Source organism: Myotis lucifugus, unplaced genomic scaffold, assembly GCF_000147115.1.
Source record: "Myotis lucifugus unplaced genomic scaffold, Myoluc2.0 scaffold_28, whole genome shotgun sequence".
Classification (NCBI taxonomy): Eukaryota; Metazoa; Chordata; class Mammalia; order Chiroptera; family Vespertilionidae; genus Myotis; species Myotis lucifugus.
Window position 1 is genome coordinate 10,083,143 of NW_005871076.1, and position 14,461 is coordinate 10,097,603.

A 14,461-nucleotide genomic window follows, 5' to 3' on the forward strand; every position below is an offset into this window, starting at 1 on the left:
GACCTGGGTCCGTGGGGAAAGCACTTCACATCCTGCTGGGCCTTTGGCTCCCAGGCCTGGTGTCCCCAAGCCCCACCTTCCCTCCTTCATCTGCCCTCTGGTCAGGGAGAGCCCCACAGTGCCTGGGCTCCGTGACTCAGGACACGCCCACGCCCACGCCCCCGGGCCCGTGACCCTCTCCTGTGTCATGCGTGTACCTGAAGCAGAAAAGGTTAGTCCAGGAACTCTCAGCCCACAGGCAGGGAGGCCTCCTGTCCGACACCTTCCAGGGAAAGCAGCCGCCTGCAAGGCGAGCTCCTTCGCACGCGAGCCTGCAGGTGCCCAGAGCTGTCCAGGGGGAAGCCGTGGGCCAGTCCTGGAAGCACCAAGGGAAGGCTGTGCCCGTCAGGAGGACTGTGACAGTGGGATGAGCAGGAACTGGATCTTAACATTTTTAATTTCTTTATTAAAGTCCATCTGTTTGACAGTTCTTAGTCATTTGTACGTGTAATCTTTCAGTGAAAGCTACAGACTCTCCGTGGGGAAGGGATGCACACGCAGAATGCTGCAGATTAAAGGGGCCCATGGCCCTGCATGCTAAACTCCTGGGGAGTCGAGGTAGTCTGGGGAGAAGTGACTTCCGAGGGCACCCCTCTTTCTCACTGGGGAGGAGGCACTACTGGGTAACTGGGCTTTCCTTCCCAGGGCGTCTTGGGAGATGCGGAACCAGTCACTCCCTTTAAGCTGCCCGTGCGGCCTTAGAGGCGTGTCTCTTGGCTGCCAAAAGGGGGGTAGCTTTCCTGTGGACCCAGGGAACGGAGGCCCCCACCCCTGGGCCCTGGGGGAGCCTCTTTGGTGCAGGAGCTCCACCACCTGAAGGAGGTGGCCGGCGCCCCTCTTGTTTTCTTAGTTGACCGGATCATTGCTGCATGGGGATGTGCTGTGTGTGTTGGGGGTGGAGGGTGGGGTGGTACTGCTTCTGGGACCCCCTGCACCCTACTAAGGGCCGCCTAGGTTCCAACCAGGAGCAGCTGAGGAATGGGGAAAACATCTTTTGTCCGACATCCACATCCTAAACCCCCCTTCGGCCAGGACTGCTCCCCAATTCTGAGGACTCTGCTTCCTCCCAGAGCTGGGGGACAGCCCCTGTGCTCCTTTGGTCAGTTTCTAGCGCCACCTGGTGGCCAATTCTCTAGTGGCAATGGGGTCTTCATCTGGCCACAGAGGGTTCTCAGCTCCGGCTGCGCGTGTAGCATTTCACGTTACTGATACCTGGAAGTCACCTCTGACCAATTAAACCATCCTCTGGTGTGTGTGGGGGGGGTTGGGGGGGCAGAAGCAGTGTTTTTAGAGCTCTCCAGGTGACACCTACCTGAACCCAGGTTGCGAAGCACTGCAGCACGGATAGCTGGTACCCTCGTCCTTTGCCAAACAGCAAAGAATGGTGGGCGGGGAGGAGAATCCCAGACGCTTTCTGCAGAGACGCTTCGCTGCCTTGTGTGCACCCGCTCAGGCGCTCTGAACACCCAGAGGCATGTAGGTCGGCGAGTCATAGCCATGACCATGCAGAATGTCCTAAGTAAAGAATGGGTCTGTGATTGGGCCTTTCTGTGAGTGTCTGCGGACATTTCCTTGGGGCCACAGGTATCCTATAGGCATTTGCTGATTTTGTGTCTCATCTCAGTGATAGTGTTCAGAAGGCAGCAGAGACGCCCCTCGCATTACCGGAGGGCGGTCGACGGCTCTCTCTCCCAAGGTTTTGGTGTCCAAGGTCGTTTTGCACCTTAGTGATGCCGGCAGAACCACTTCCATTGTTATGGGCTAATTAGCAGAGGGTGAAAGGGCTTAGCTGGTGAAGGATGTGTTTGAACCAGGCAAAAGCTCAGAGAACATTCCAGGACATTTCACAAATGAAGGTTTTATAGCAGCTCGAATTAAGAAAGGGCTTAGGAGAACTGAGTCATCTCTTCATGTTTGCAGAACAACACGGAGGTTATTCCGAACTCGTGGCATCTGCCCCCACGCAGTCCCACACACATTCACATTGTGAGCGGTGTTTGGGGAGGGGCGGGCAAGGAGGAGTCGTTGCCATTTGGGCAAGAAATAACGTCTCCATTCCTAACCATGGCAGGCGAAACCCTGTGGCCTGCTCCTGCCTGCCTTCTAACCTCCTCTCTCCACCTCACTCCACTGGCTTTCCTCCAGCCACACTCCGCTTTGGTTTTCGAACGTGCACGCTGGTTCCCACCTCAGGGGCTTTGCACTCGCTGCTTGCTCTGCCTGGAGCTCTGTTCCCCCAGATGTTTGCATGGTTTGCTCTCTGAGTTCGTTCAGACCTCAGCTCTCACTCAGAGAGGCTTCCCTGACCAGCCTAACTGAAGCAGGGCCTCTGCCTAGTCCTTTCCCCGCTTCTGTATCCTCTGTGGCACTTTTCACTGTTTGCAAGGTATCCCTTAGTATTTGTTTCCTTGTTTATTGTTGGTGAAGCCCATCCGCCGTAAGTCCTTGAAGGCAGAGGCCGTATCTAGCATTGACTACAGTGCCCTCATTCTCCGGCACAGTCCCCAGCACACAGATGTGACTTAATAAATATTACTTTTTTAAACCCTCTTTTATTTTGAAATAATTTTAATTCTAAAAAACACAACCAAGAGTTTAGATATACTTTCGCTCTGCTTACTCTAATGTCAGAATCATTGATAACCATAGTACAATGGTCCAAAAAGGAATTAACATTGATATGATACAAATGACTAATCTACTGATCTTAACAGAACTTCAACTGACCCATTAATGTCCTTTTTTTCTGGTGGAAGTTTCGGTCCAAGGGCTCCATCCTTTGCCTTTAGTTGTCATGTCTCCGTAGGTTCTTCCGACCTGGGACAGCTCCCAGCCTTTCATGCCCGTGACCCTGTAGAAGAGTACCGGCCAGTTATTTTGTGGATGTCCCCCACTTCACGTTGGTTTGATATTTTTCCTGATTAGACTGCGGTTATGCATCTGGGTAGGAATACCACGGAGGTGAGGCTGTGCTCTCAGCGCAGGAGGCCAGGAGGCAGAGTCTGTAAGTCTCATCACGGGGGTGTTGGATTGGATCGCTTGGCTAAGGTGCTGTCTGCCAGGTTTCTCTGCTGTGGAGCTATGATTTTTTTCTCTTTGTAATTAAAAAAATCTTGTAAGGAAATACACTGAGACTATGCAGATATTCTATTTCTCATCATACTTTGGCTCACTAATTTAGCATTCCTTGATGATCCTTGCTCTGCGATGATTACTGTGGTGTTTGGCAAGTGGTGCTTTTCTATTTCTTTTTTTAAAAAAAACACATATTTTTATTGATTTCAGAGAGGAAGGGAGAGGAAGAGAGAGATAGAAACATCAATGATGAGAGAGAATCATTGATCGGCTGCCTCCTCCACCCCCACCCCCACTGGGGATCGAGCCTGCAACCTGGTATGTGCTCTTGACCAGAATCGAACCTGGGACCCCCCAGTCCACAGGCCCATGCTCTATCCACTGAGCCAAACCAGCTAGAGTGCTGCTTTTCCATTTCTAACTTACTCATTGGAATTCTAATGTAAAGAAGAATTGTTCCGTCTTCCCCATTTAGTTATTTAATAGGTTATTTATATCACTATGGATTCCTGGGCATCATTTTATTCTGAGTTATAATCTATTAATATCATGGTTGATTTTGTTGTTCAAATTGTCTCATGTTTGGCAACTGAGAGCTCCTTCAGATTGGCTCCTGTGGGCATCTATCTCCCTACCCTCCCCCGCCCCCAGAAAATATGTACTTTCTGGAACCAGGGTCATCTTGTACTTTCCCTGTGTCCGCTCTGGGACCGGCCAGTTCTCCAAGGAGCCCTGGCTTCTTCTACTGGAGCTCAGTGCTTGGAAACGAAGATCTGGGTAGTAGATGAGCTGGGTAGTAGATGTTACTGCAGCATCGCTGCTTCTGTGCCCTCTAGTGGACAGAGCTCAGAAATACATGTAGATATAGCCGACAACCTATTTCTTCCTCTCTCTTAAAAAAATCATGAATTAGCCCTAGCTGGTTTGTTGGCTCAGTGGATAGAGCATTGGCCTGTGGACTGGAGCCAGGGTTGTGGGCTCGATGCCCAGTAGAGGGCATACAGGAGGCAGCCAATCAATAATCCTCTCTCATCATTGATGTTTCTGTCTCTCCCTCCCCCTTCCTCTCTGAAATCAATATATATATATATCCATGAATTTATACTGATACCTCTGGTACCAATTCAATACCACAGTGTTTATTTTAACTTTCCCCTTTTTCTTATTTTTAACTCCTTTCTTCAAAAGTATGAAACCTGGCCCTCATTACCCACATGTATTTACTTATTTGCTCAATCCCCATATATACATTGTATTATTTCTTAAGGTCACTGCAACAGATTACCACAAACCGGGTGGCTTAACACAGTGGAACGGTATTTCTTCACAGTTCTAGAGAGCAGTAGTTCAAAATCCAGGTGTCAGCAGGGCTGGTTCCTGTGGAGGCTCTGAGGGAAAATCCGTTTCCTGCCTCTCCTGACTTCTGGTGGCTGCCAAGCCCCTGGTGGCCCTCCGCGTGGACCTGCATGACTCCAATCACTGCCTCCTCCTCCCTGGGCGTCTCTGGCTGTCAGATCTCTCCTGCTTCTTATAAGGACACCAGCCATGGATTTAGGGCCCATTCTCATCGCAAGATCTTTTACTTACTTATACCCGCAAAGACTATTTCCAAATAAGGTCACATTCATGGGTATTGAGGGGGGGGTAGGACTGGGGTATATCTTTTTGGGGGACACTATTCAATCCATTATGCACATAAAGTAGTCTTCAAATTGCTAACCTATTCTCTCCTGGAGAGCAGATTAATGAGATGTGTGTACAGTTTGTTGCTTTGTCTTTAGTCTTACCACGTGTATCAAAACAATGTTCCCCAAAGCTACTTGGATTAGGTCTTTTCTTCCACACCTCTTTGGCGTAGCTGGCTCTGTTATTTGTTTTTAATATAGGTAAGTTCACTTATTACTATTTTTATTCCACTTGGGGCTTCCTCACTTCCTGGTTGCGTTTAATTAAAATTTTTAAATATGTAAAATATTACCATGTTTTTAAGACTCAGAACGATTCAAACAGATACACTCAGAGAAGTGGCACCGTCATTCCTCCTACCCATTCCCCTTCCCTCTTCCTACCACCCGGTCCCAACCTCCCTGTGAGGTAACCTTCCTCACTAGTTACTAGGTCCTCCTTCCTCAATTTCTTTTTGCACAATGAGCAGATACATATGCATTTTCTCTCTTAAATTTTTAAAATTTATTGATTTATATTTGAGAGAAAGAGAGAGAGAGAGAGAGAGAGAGAGAGAGAGAGATCCGTTGTGCCACCCATTCAGCACTCCTTATTTGAGTCCTGCATGCGCCCCGACCGGGACCAAACCTGTAACCTAGGTGCATCGGGATAAGGCTCCAACCACTGAACTACCCAGCCAGGGCCCATGTATATTTTCTTAACCCCCTACTTTTTTACATGAAAAATAGATATCCTTTTGCATTTTTCTTTTTTTTCACTTAATATCTCTTGGGAATCAATTTGTCTCAGTTTCCCCCCGTTTAATTAGAGCTGCACGCTGCTCCATCATACCGTCATGCCGTGGTCTAGACAGGCACTCTCCTAGCTGCAGGCATTTAGGTGCTTTCCAGAGTTCTGCAACGACAAACAATTCTGCGATGAATAACTGCGCGCGTATATTTTGTTTTGTTGGAGGTATATCCTCAGAGTAAATCCCTGGAAGTAGGTTTCTGGGTCAAACGGTACAGTTTTGCCAGGTAACGTATTAATTTACCACAGCTGGGGTAACGAATGACCACACATGGATGGCTTAAAACGGTACGGATTTCTTGTCTTACGGCTCTGGAGGCTAGAAGTCTGAAATGGTTTCCCAAATGCAGGCCTTGTCAGGGCACGCTCCCCCCAGGGCTCTGGGACAGATTCTGTTTCCTTGCCTTTTCCAGTGTCTAGAGCCACAATGATGGCATTTTTTTTTTTTTTACATTCCTGCCGCACAATATCAAAACCAGGAAGCGGACGTTGGTGCAATGTGCACAGTCTACGTCATTTCCTTACGTGTAGGTTTGTGTGACCACCACCATAATCAAGACAGAGCTGTTCGTCACCACGAAGATCCCTCACGTGCTACCCTTTCATCGTCCCCCACACCACCCTTTCCCCCTCTACCCCAACCCCTCGGGACCACTCGTCGCTTGTCCATCTCCATGGTTTTGTCATTTTGAGAATGTTCCATAGATCAAATCATACATGTGTGCTATTTAAGATTGAAGTTTAATTCATTGAATTAAACAAGTTCAGTTCCTCAGTCATACCAGCCACCTCCCTAGTGCTGAGTAGCCACATTGGCCAGTGACTCTCCTATGGGGAGGCACGGACCTACACGGACCTACGTTCCAGTGGAAAGTGCTGCTCTGGGGACTGAGCTCTGACCCAGGGCTCACAGGTGCCGACTCAGAGACTGACCACCCAGGGGCGCCTCGAAATCCAGGCGTCTGAGTGTGTTACTCACCTATCGCTGCAAACGTAGTGGCTGAGGACAGTCAGTCTTTATCATCTCACATGCTTTCTGTAGGTCGGGAGGTCAAGACTGACTCCGCTGGCCCTGGCCGGGTGCTCAGGTGGTTAGAGCAGCGCCCTATTGCGCCAAGATTGTGGTTTCAAACTCTGGTCAGGGCACGTACCAGAAGCAACCAATGATGCATAAACAAGTGGAGCAGCAGGTCGATATTTCTCTCTCTCTCCCTCAAATCAGTTAAAAAAAAAAAGGAGTGACTCAGCTGTGTTTTCAGGCCCAGCCTCCTGTGAGGTCGCAGTAACACGCTGCTCCCGCTGCGGTCATCTGCGCGTTGGCTGGGCTGGGGGGTGGGCTTGCCGGCGGCCCACGGACACGGCTGGAGAGTTGGCGCTGCGGGTCGGGGTGACCACTGGTCTCCATGGCCCGGGAGTAGGAGGTTTCCTGGAATGTGGGGCTTCCACGGTGGGAACTGGGACTGTCCTAGATGATGCGACGGGAGCAGTTGCTGGCAGGACTCAGTTCCTCCCGGTACCGGCCTCTTCCAGGCCCGCTGGAGGCCCCTCCCCGTGAGTGATGCGAGAGAGAGCAGGGCAGGAGCTCACTGCTTTCCCACCTGCCCAGGCCGCCCGCCCGGCATCACTCCTGCTTCCTGTTTCCATTGGAAGCGGGTCCTTACATCCTCTGGTCCTCCTCAGGAAGGGGGGTTGGGATCCAGCTTTGGGAGGGAGGATTGGGGAAGAATTCGTGGACATGTTTTAAACCCTCCACTCGCCTCTGCCTGAGATCCCGACGGGGCCCCAGAACCCGTACTTTATGGAGGTTCCCTGATGACCCCTGATCCGTCCGCAGTCAGGTTCGCCCACCACCGAGTTGCCTGGCCTCAGAGTCCCTCCCACCTGCCTCAGTGGACACTCACAGGAGGGCACAGGACAGGGCAGCTCCAGGCAGAGGAACTGTGAGCGGAGCTGATTCTGGAGCGCCGTTAGGCTGCATGGACGTCCCTCCTCACGTGGAAATGAACAACAATTGGGGAACCATTTAGGTCATCCTCTCCCGCCGGAAACATTCAATCCTCTCCCGCCGGAAACATGGGACAGTGTTACAAATGGCCATCACCAAACAACACAGCAACATGGGAGAAAAACGGAAGATTCAATACATATACGTGAGGGATGGTGAAATGTTGTAGCAATATAGCGACAAGGCCTGGAGCCGAATTTATTATACAGGAAAACAAAAAACAAAACAGAGTTGCAATGATGGTAGGTGGGCAGGGAGAGGACTGTGAGTAATTTAAGAAATGCGTGCTGGTGTCCTTTCAATAAAAGCGGGTCATTCTTTCTTCAGACCTTTCAGTGATGGCGAACCTTTTGAGCTTGGCGTGTCAGCATTTTGAAAAACCCTAACTTAGCTCTGGTGCCGTGTCACATATAGAAATGTTTTGATATTTGCAACCATAGTAAAACAAAGACTTATATTTTTTATATTGATTTTATATATTTAAATGCCATTTAACAAAGAAAAATCAACCAAAAAAATGAGTTCACGTGTCACCTCTGACACGCGTGTCATAGGTTCGCCATCACTGCCTTAGCTCAACCGTTAGTTCTGCAGCGGTTTTCCCAACCTTCTTGGTTAAGGTTGGTCCCCTCTGTATGACTTGGTATGATAGCGCCTGGTTTGTCCACACATAGCATTCGTCACATTTGCAAATATGTTGCCTCTCCCTGTAGCCTATGAGCTCCGTGAAGAAAGGTGGGACTGTGTCTGCCTTTGCCCCCATGGTCTCTCCAGGGCTAGCACAGGAGGGAGGGAGAGGGAGAGAGAGAGGGAAACATCAATGATGAGAGAGAATCATCGATCGGCTGCCTCCTGCTCATCCCCACACTGGGGATCAAGCCTGCAACCCAGGCATGTGGCCCTGAGCAGAATCAAATGGTGACCTCTTGGGTCATAGGTCAATGCTCAACCACTGAGCCACTGAGCCACGCCGGCCGGGATGGTTTCGCTTTAGACCACCCTGTGTCTCTTAAGATCTTGGCAGCTTTGGTTATTTATTTCCCCCAGAAGGCTTTGTAAGCAAGCAGCCTGTTCCATCATCTCTGGAAAATAAGGGTGTTTCCTTATCTTTGGGGAAGTCTGATGTTCGGGGTCGTGGAGAGGTCGGTGGTCCAATCCCCAGTGGCTGGGCAGGATCACGCCTAAAAGCCAGGCAGGGAGTAGCAAACTGGGTTCTCTCCTTCTTCCGATTTGCTGTGTGTGGAATTATGAGGTTTGTGTTTGGGGCTTAGGGGAGAGAAGAGGTGGGGTCCCTGATTTGGGGGAGCCTTTAGCACAGTTAAGGGGAAGCCAGCATTTCCCCGGGGGTGAGGAGGACCTGGGGAGGGGGAGGGAGGAGACAGGGCCTAACACTCTTACATAAGAGTCATGGAAGAACTTGTTTTGTAATCCCAGGGCAACAGGGCTGCTAAGTTTAGATTTTAACCTGAAACGTCTGGACTTCGAGAGGCATCTGAGGCTGCTGTGGCCTTGGGCTGTGCTGACAGGGCAGGGAGGGCTGTGTCTGCGGCTCCACACTCCCCCCTGGGCAGCTGGGGGAGACGGAGGGCAGGCGTTAGAGGGAGGAGGGACCTCATGAGTTTTAGGAGAGCTATGCCATTTCCAGAGAAAACCCTGGGGTCAGCTCTTCCTCCCTAGTCTCTCCTCCATCAGAGACCCCCGTAGCCCTGGTCTGAGTGGTTCAGTGGCTGGGAGTTGTCTGATGTGCTGGAAGGTTGTGGGCTCCATCCCCAGAAGGGGCGTGCAGGGGGCAGCCAATGATGTTTCTCTCTCTCTCTCTCTCTCTCTCTTCCTCTCTCTCTAAAAATCAATTTAAAAAATCTTAAAAAACACTTAGAAGGGAAGCCCTTCCTGCCCCAGGACAGAGGAGGCGGCACTGGCGGTGGGGCCCGTGAGGGAGCAGCCGCTCTCCAGCTCCTGGAAGGGCCTTGGGGAAGAAGTCCAGCGGGCAGCGTGGTCTCAGCCAGGGTGACAGCAGACCTTGGTCGACAGGAGAAATCAGGAGAAGACAGTCCTCACACAAGACTCGTGTGTGTGTGTGTGTGTATGTGTGTATGCGTGTGTGTGTATATGTGTGTATGTGTGTATGTGTGTGTGTATGTGTGTATGTGTGTGTATGTGTGTGTATGTGTGTGTATGTGTGTGTATGTGTGTATGTGTGTGTATGTGTGTATGTGTGTGTATGTGTGTGTGTATGTGTGTGTGTGTGTGTGTGTGTGTGTGTGTGTGGCTTCGGGCAGTGGACATTAGAGGGCGTGCAGTCCACAGACCACCCCCACTGCTGACAGGTTCGGGGGCTCCATGACCACCCTTAATTTGATAATTCACCAAGGGCCCTTAGACTCACAGTTATGGTTTATCCCAGGGGAGGAACACAGAATAGCCGGCCAGAAGCAGCAATGCCGGGCAGAGGACGGGGGTTCCACACGAGGGGCTCCCACTGTCCTCCCCAGTGGAGTCAGACAGTGTGAACTCCAGCAGTGCTGCACGACCCTCCGCCCGGCACCCCGTCAGCCGGGGCGTCACCGAGCCTTGCTGTCCAGAGGTCTGTTGGGGTCTGCAGTCAACTTTCTACGTAGCTGACACCATCAGCCTCCAGTCCCGCTGGAGGTCCAGCTGTTACTGCGTGACTCAGAGCCCCCACCCTAAATCCCAGGGTAGTTTATCCAGTATGGTCAGTCCCCACCCTAAATCATATTGTTAGTTTTTAAAGAACAGGTTTTTATTGATTCCAGAGAGAGGAAGGGAGAGGAAGAGAGAGATAGAAACTTGCATGAGAGAGAAACATCAATTGGCTGCCTCCTGCATGGCCCCCTCTGGGGATTAAGCCCGCAACCTGGGCATGTGCCCTGACCGGGAATGGAACAGGCCACCTCTTGGTGCAGGGGTCACACTCAACCACTGAGCCACCCTGCTCGGGCTCATATTGTTAGTTTACCCTGTGTGGCCAACCCTCACCCTAAAGAAAACACTCCTATCTGACATGACATTGCAAGGGCTTGGCGATCATGTTCCAGAAGCCGAGGGCAAAGGCCACACATCACCTGGGTGCGGGTAAGTGTTGGACCACACATGCAGGTTGAGCAGTCCCAGCCCGCGCCAAGCTGTGCTCTCTGCCTGCACACACCAAGGAGGACCATGTGGAGACCGACCAGGAAGGGGGTTCCCACCAAGAGCCTGGTCCTGGCCTCACACGTCCAGCCTCCAGACGACGAGACATCGATGTCTGCGTAAGCCCCGGTCTGCGGCGTCCTGTCATAGCAGCCTGAGCATAGGACCCCACCAATCATTGACAGCATTGCCTGCCAGAGGCATTAGTTTCCTGTTGCTGTTACAACAAACCAGCAGGTTTGGGCTTTAAGACAACTTAAATGTATTATTTTACCCTGGAGGTCAGCAATCCAACCAAAATCAGTCTCATGGCTAAAAGGGAGGTGTTGGCAGCGCTGGTTCCTTCTGGGGGTTCTGAGGGGAGAATCCTGTCCAGTTTCTAGGGGCCGCCTAGATGGGTGGCTCATGGCTCTTCCTCCATCGTCAAAGCCAGCAGGCTGCCTCTTCCCATCTCTCTCTCCTTTGACTCTTTCTCTTAAAGACTCTCATCATTACATGGGCTCCCCCCGGACAACCCGGCGTGATCTCTCCATCTCAAGATCCTGAACATGACCACATCTGTCATGGTGCTTTTGACATACGAGGTAACATACTTACAGGGTTGGGTGATTAGGACGTAGACATCTATGAGCGGTCATTATTCTGTCTACCATGGTTTGTCTCTCTAGTTCTTAATGTGGTGGGAGCACTAATCCTATATAATAAAGAGGTAATATGCAAATTGACCGTCACACCCTTACACAAAGGGCTCAACTTGGGTTTTTAGAAAGGTGATTGACTGCTTTCCATCTTATTAAATATCTATAATAAAATCCCATGGAAGTAAGTTAGATATAAGAAAACACTTCCTGCCCTAGCCGGTTTGGCTCAGTGGATAGAGCGTTGGCCTGTGGACTGAAGGATCCCAGGTTCGATTCCAGTAAAGGGCACATGCCTGGGTTGCAGGCTCGATCCCCTGTGGGGGACTTGCAGGAGGCAGCCGATCAATGATTCTCTCTCATCGTGGATGTTTCTATCTCTCTCTCCCTCTTCCTTCCTCTCTGAAATCAATAAAAATACATTAAAGAAAAACACTTCCCTAAAATGAAACATTCTTACACTGTTCAGCCATCCCAGTATTAAAAATAAAAGAAAGCCCGACTGGTGTGGCTCAGTGGTTGAGCATCAACCTATGAACCAGGAAGTTTCGGGCTCCGGTCCCAGTCAGGGCACATGCCCAGGTTGCAGGCTCAATCCCTTGGGTGCAAAAGGCAGCTGATCAATGATTCTCTCTCATCACTGATGTTTATATCTCTCCCTCTCCCTTCTTCTCTGGAATCAATAAAAAAATATATTTAAAACAATAAAATAAAATAAATAAAAGAAAAACATAAACTGATGAACAAGAACAGATCCAGGAACAGAGAAGCATCGATCAGATGCTCAAACCTCAGAGGGAAGGTAGGGGGGGCGGGGGTAAAAGGGGAGAGATCAACCAAAGGACTTGTATGCATGCATATAAGTGGACACAGACACGGGGCGGGGGTGAGGGCATGAACAGGGGGAGGGGGGGCAATGGGGAGATAAGGACACATATGTAATACCTTATTCAATAAAGAAAAAAATTTAAAAAAAAACACCTCATCTTTCTGGATGTTGTATCTTGTTCTGCTTGAAGGGAGGAGTTGAATGAGTTAGGATCTGGAACAAAACCTAATCCAGTCTGAACTAAGTAAAAAGGAAAAACTTCAGTGGGAAGCGCAGACAGGCATGGCTGGATTCAGAAGATGAAGTCCTCAGGACCTGGTGTCTCTCTTCTGTGGGCTGGGCTCGTTTTCATTCAATAGCCAGGGAGTCTGGCACATCTCATTGGTCCATCCCAGGAGAGTGCAGTGCTCTGATTGGTCAGGCCGAGCCAGGGGCCGTCTAAGAAAGTCAAGGATGGAGTCAGCTCCATCAAAGTGTGTGGGCTAAGAAGAGGAGAAGGGTCATTCCCCCAAAGAAAAAAATGTTAGACCTGACCTGGGTTTCTTAATTCAAATTTATAAGAGAGGATCTGATTGGCAGGTTTCAGATCAGGTGCCCACCCCCAGCCCAATCAGCTGTGGCAGAGGGAGTGGAGGTGGGGCTAGGGGTGGGGGTAGGTGAGCCTGGTGTGAAACGTTGCCTGGGCTCAGCTCTTCCATCTGGGTTGTGTGGGGAGAGGTCAACACCGGTGCCTGAGGGCTTCCTTCTTCACCATTTTCTGAGTATTACTTGTTATATGACTCATTCTAAACTCACAACAACCCTCCGAAGTTAAGCTGAGGCCTGTTGCCCAGGGTCACACAGCCAGTGACTCAAAGGGTGCTCTGGTGATTAATCTGGAAGCGACTCCCAGTGGAGTCTCAGAAGGAAGTAGAGCGGGTGGGCAGGGGAACTCTCCCATGTTGGGGTCCTGAAAGGGGGTTTGGCAGGGCGGTGCTGGAGGGGAGGGAGCGCCTTGACCATTTGGTTCAAGCGCCACACCCGGCTTCAGGGAGCCAGGGCATGGCATCTGCTCCTAGCTCGGCTGGAGTGAGGTTGCTAGAGCTCCATTGTCCCTCAGAGCCGCCCGGCCCTGCCCTGCCTCCTTGAAGTCCTGGGTGACTCAGCACTTTCTCTGCCTGACCCTCTCCAGGAGCCGGCCTTTGTGTGCCGGGTGGGGAAGGCCAGTTGGGAAGCCCAGAGTCCCTAGTCATCCATGGAGCAGCTCATGGGCCTGGGGAGAATTGGTCCTTCACTCTTGAGGATGTCAGGGGGTTTAAGGACTCCTCACATTTTCAATCAGACCTGAGCCTCCCACAGGGCCCAGGGAACCCTGTCTGCACCCCCACCCCCCACTCCCCAATAAGCCCCATTCCTCAACACCCTGTCCGCCACTGGAACACCAGTCGCTGCTTTCCAGCAGCCAGCCCCATGGCCTCTTCGCCCGCCCAGCTGCCTACTCCTTTAATATGTGCCACAGCTGGTTGTGAGCTCTTGTCTTTTTCTGTTTCTGTGGTTCCGAGCCTCCTCTACCGGGTCTGAGTCACCTCAAGCCTCGGAAAACGTTGGCTGAAGGAGAAGGATATGCAGAATCTTTATTCAGCCATGAATTCACTTCTGGAAGTTGGCTTGGAAAAGTCAGCTTGGAGTGGGCCTTGTGGGGGATGCCGCTGATACTCCGTGGTGATCGAGGCCACCAGCCTAGGCCTAGCGTGGTGACTCCAGACTCTTTTTGTTTTTAAAAATCTTTATTGTTGAAAGTATTACGTATGTCCCCCTCCCCCCTCCCCATAGACCTCTCCCAGCCCGCCCCTCACCCCAGGCCGTCACCACATTATTGTCTGTGTCCCTGGGTTATGCATACAAGTTCATTGATTGATCTCTCCTCCCTCCCTCCCCCGCCTTCCCTCTGAGGTATGACAGTCTGTGCAATTGCTTCTATGTCTCTGGATCTATTTTTGTTCACAATTTATGTTGTTCATTAGATTCCACATATGAGTGAGATCATATGATAGACTCCAGACTCTGCAACCCAGCTCCGCGGGGAGAGTCCGGTTCCCCGAAGCCCCCCTCCCCTTCAGTCCCCACCCCCAGCCTACCGCTAGCGGGAACCAGCGGTACCTCGGCGCGCGGTGCGACCCGATTAGACCCTCTTGCAGAATGCAATCTTTTCACTTCTCAAATGCTCCAGAAATAGCTGCTAGCAGCTTGATGCCGGGGAAGACTGCTAAT

The 14,461-nt window shown here is 50.9% G+C and overlaps 1 long non-coding RNA gene across 1 annotated transcript; it reads right to left on the minus strand.

Annotated features, from left to right (window-relative positions):
* Window positions 1-5,440: 5,440 nt before the first annotated feature.
* Window positions 5,441-12,773, minus strand: LOC111825471. Its single transcript, XR_002828643.1, has 3 exons — window positions 12,364-12,773; window positions 6,569-6,694; window positions 5,441-5,694 (listed from the first exon to the last, which is right to left on the minus strand). It is a non-coding gene; the product is annotated as an uncharacterized LOC111825471 (long non-coding RNA).
* Between the last annotated feature and the right edge of the window lie 1,688 nt (window positions 12,774-14,461).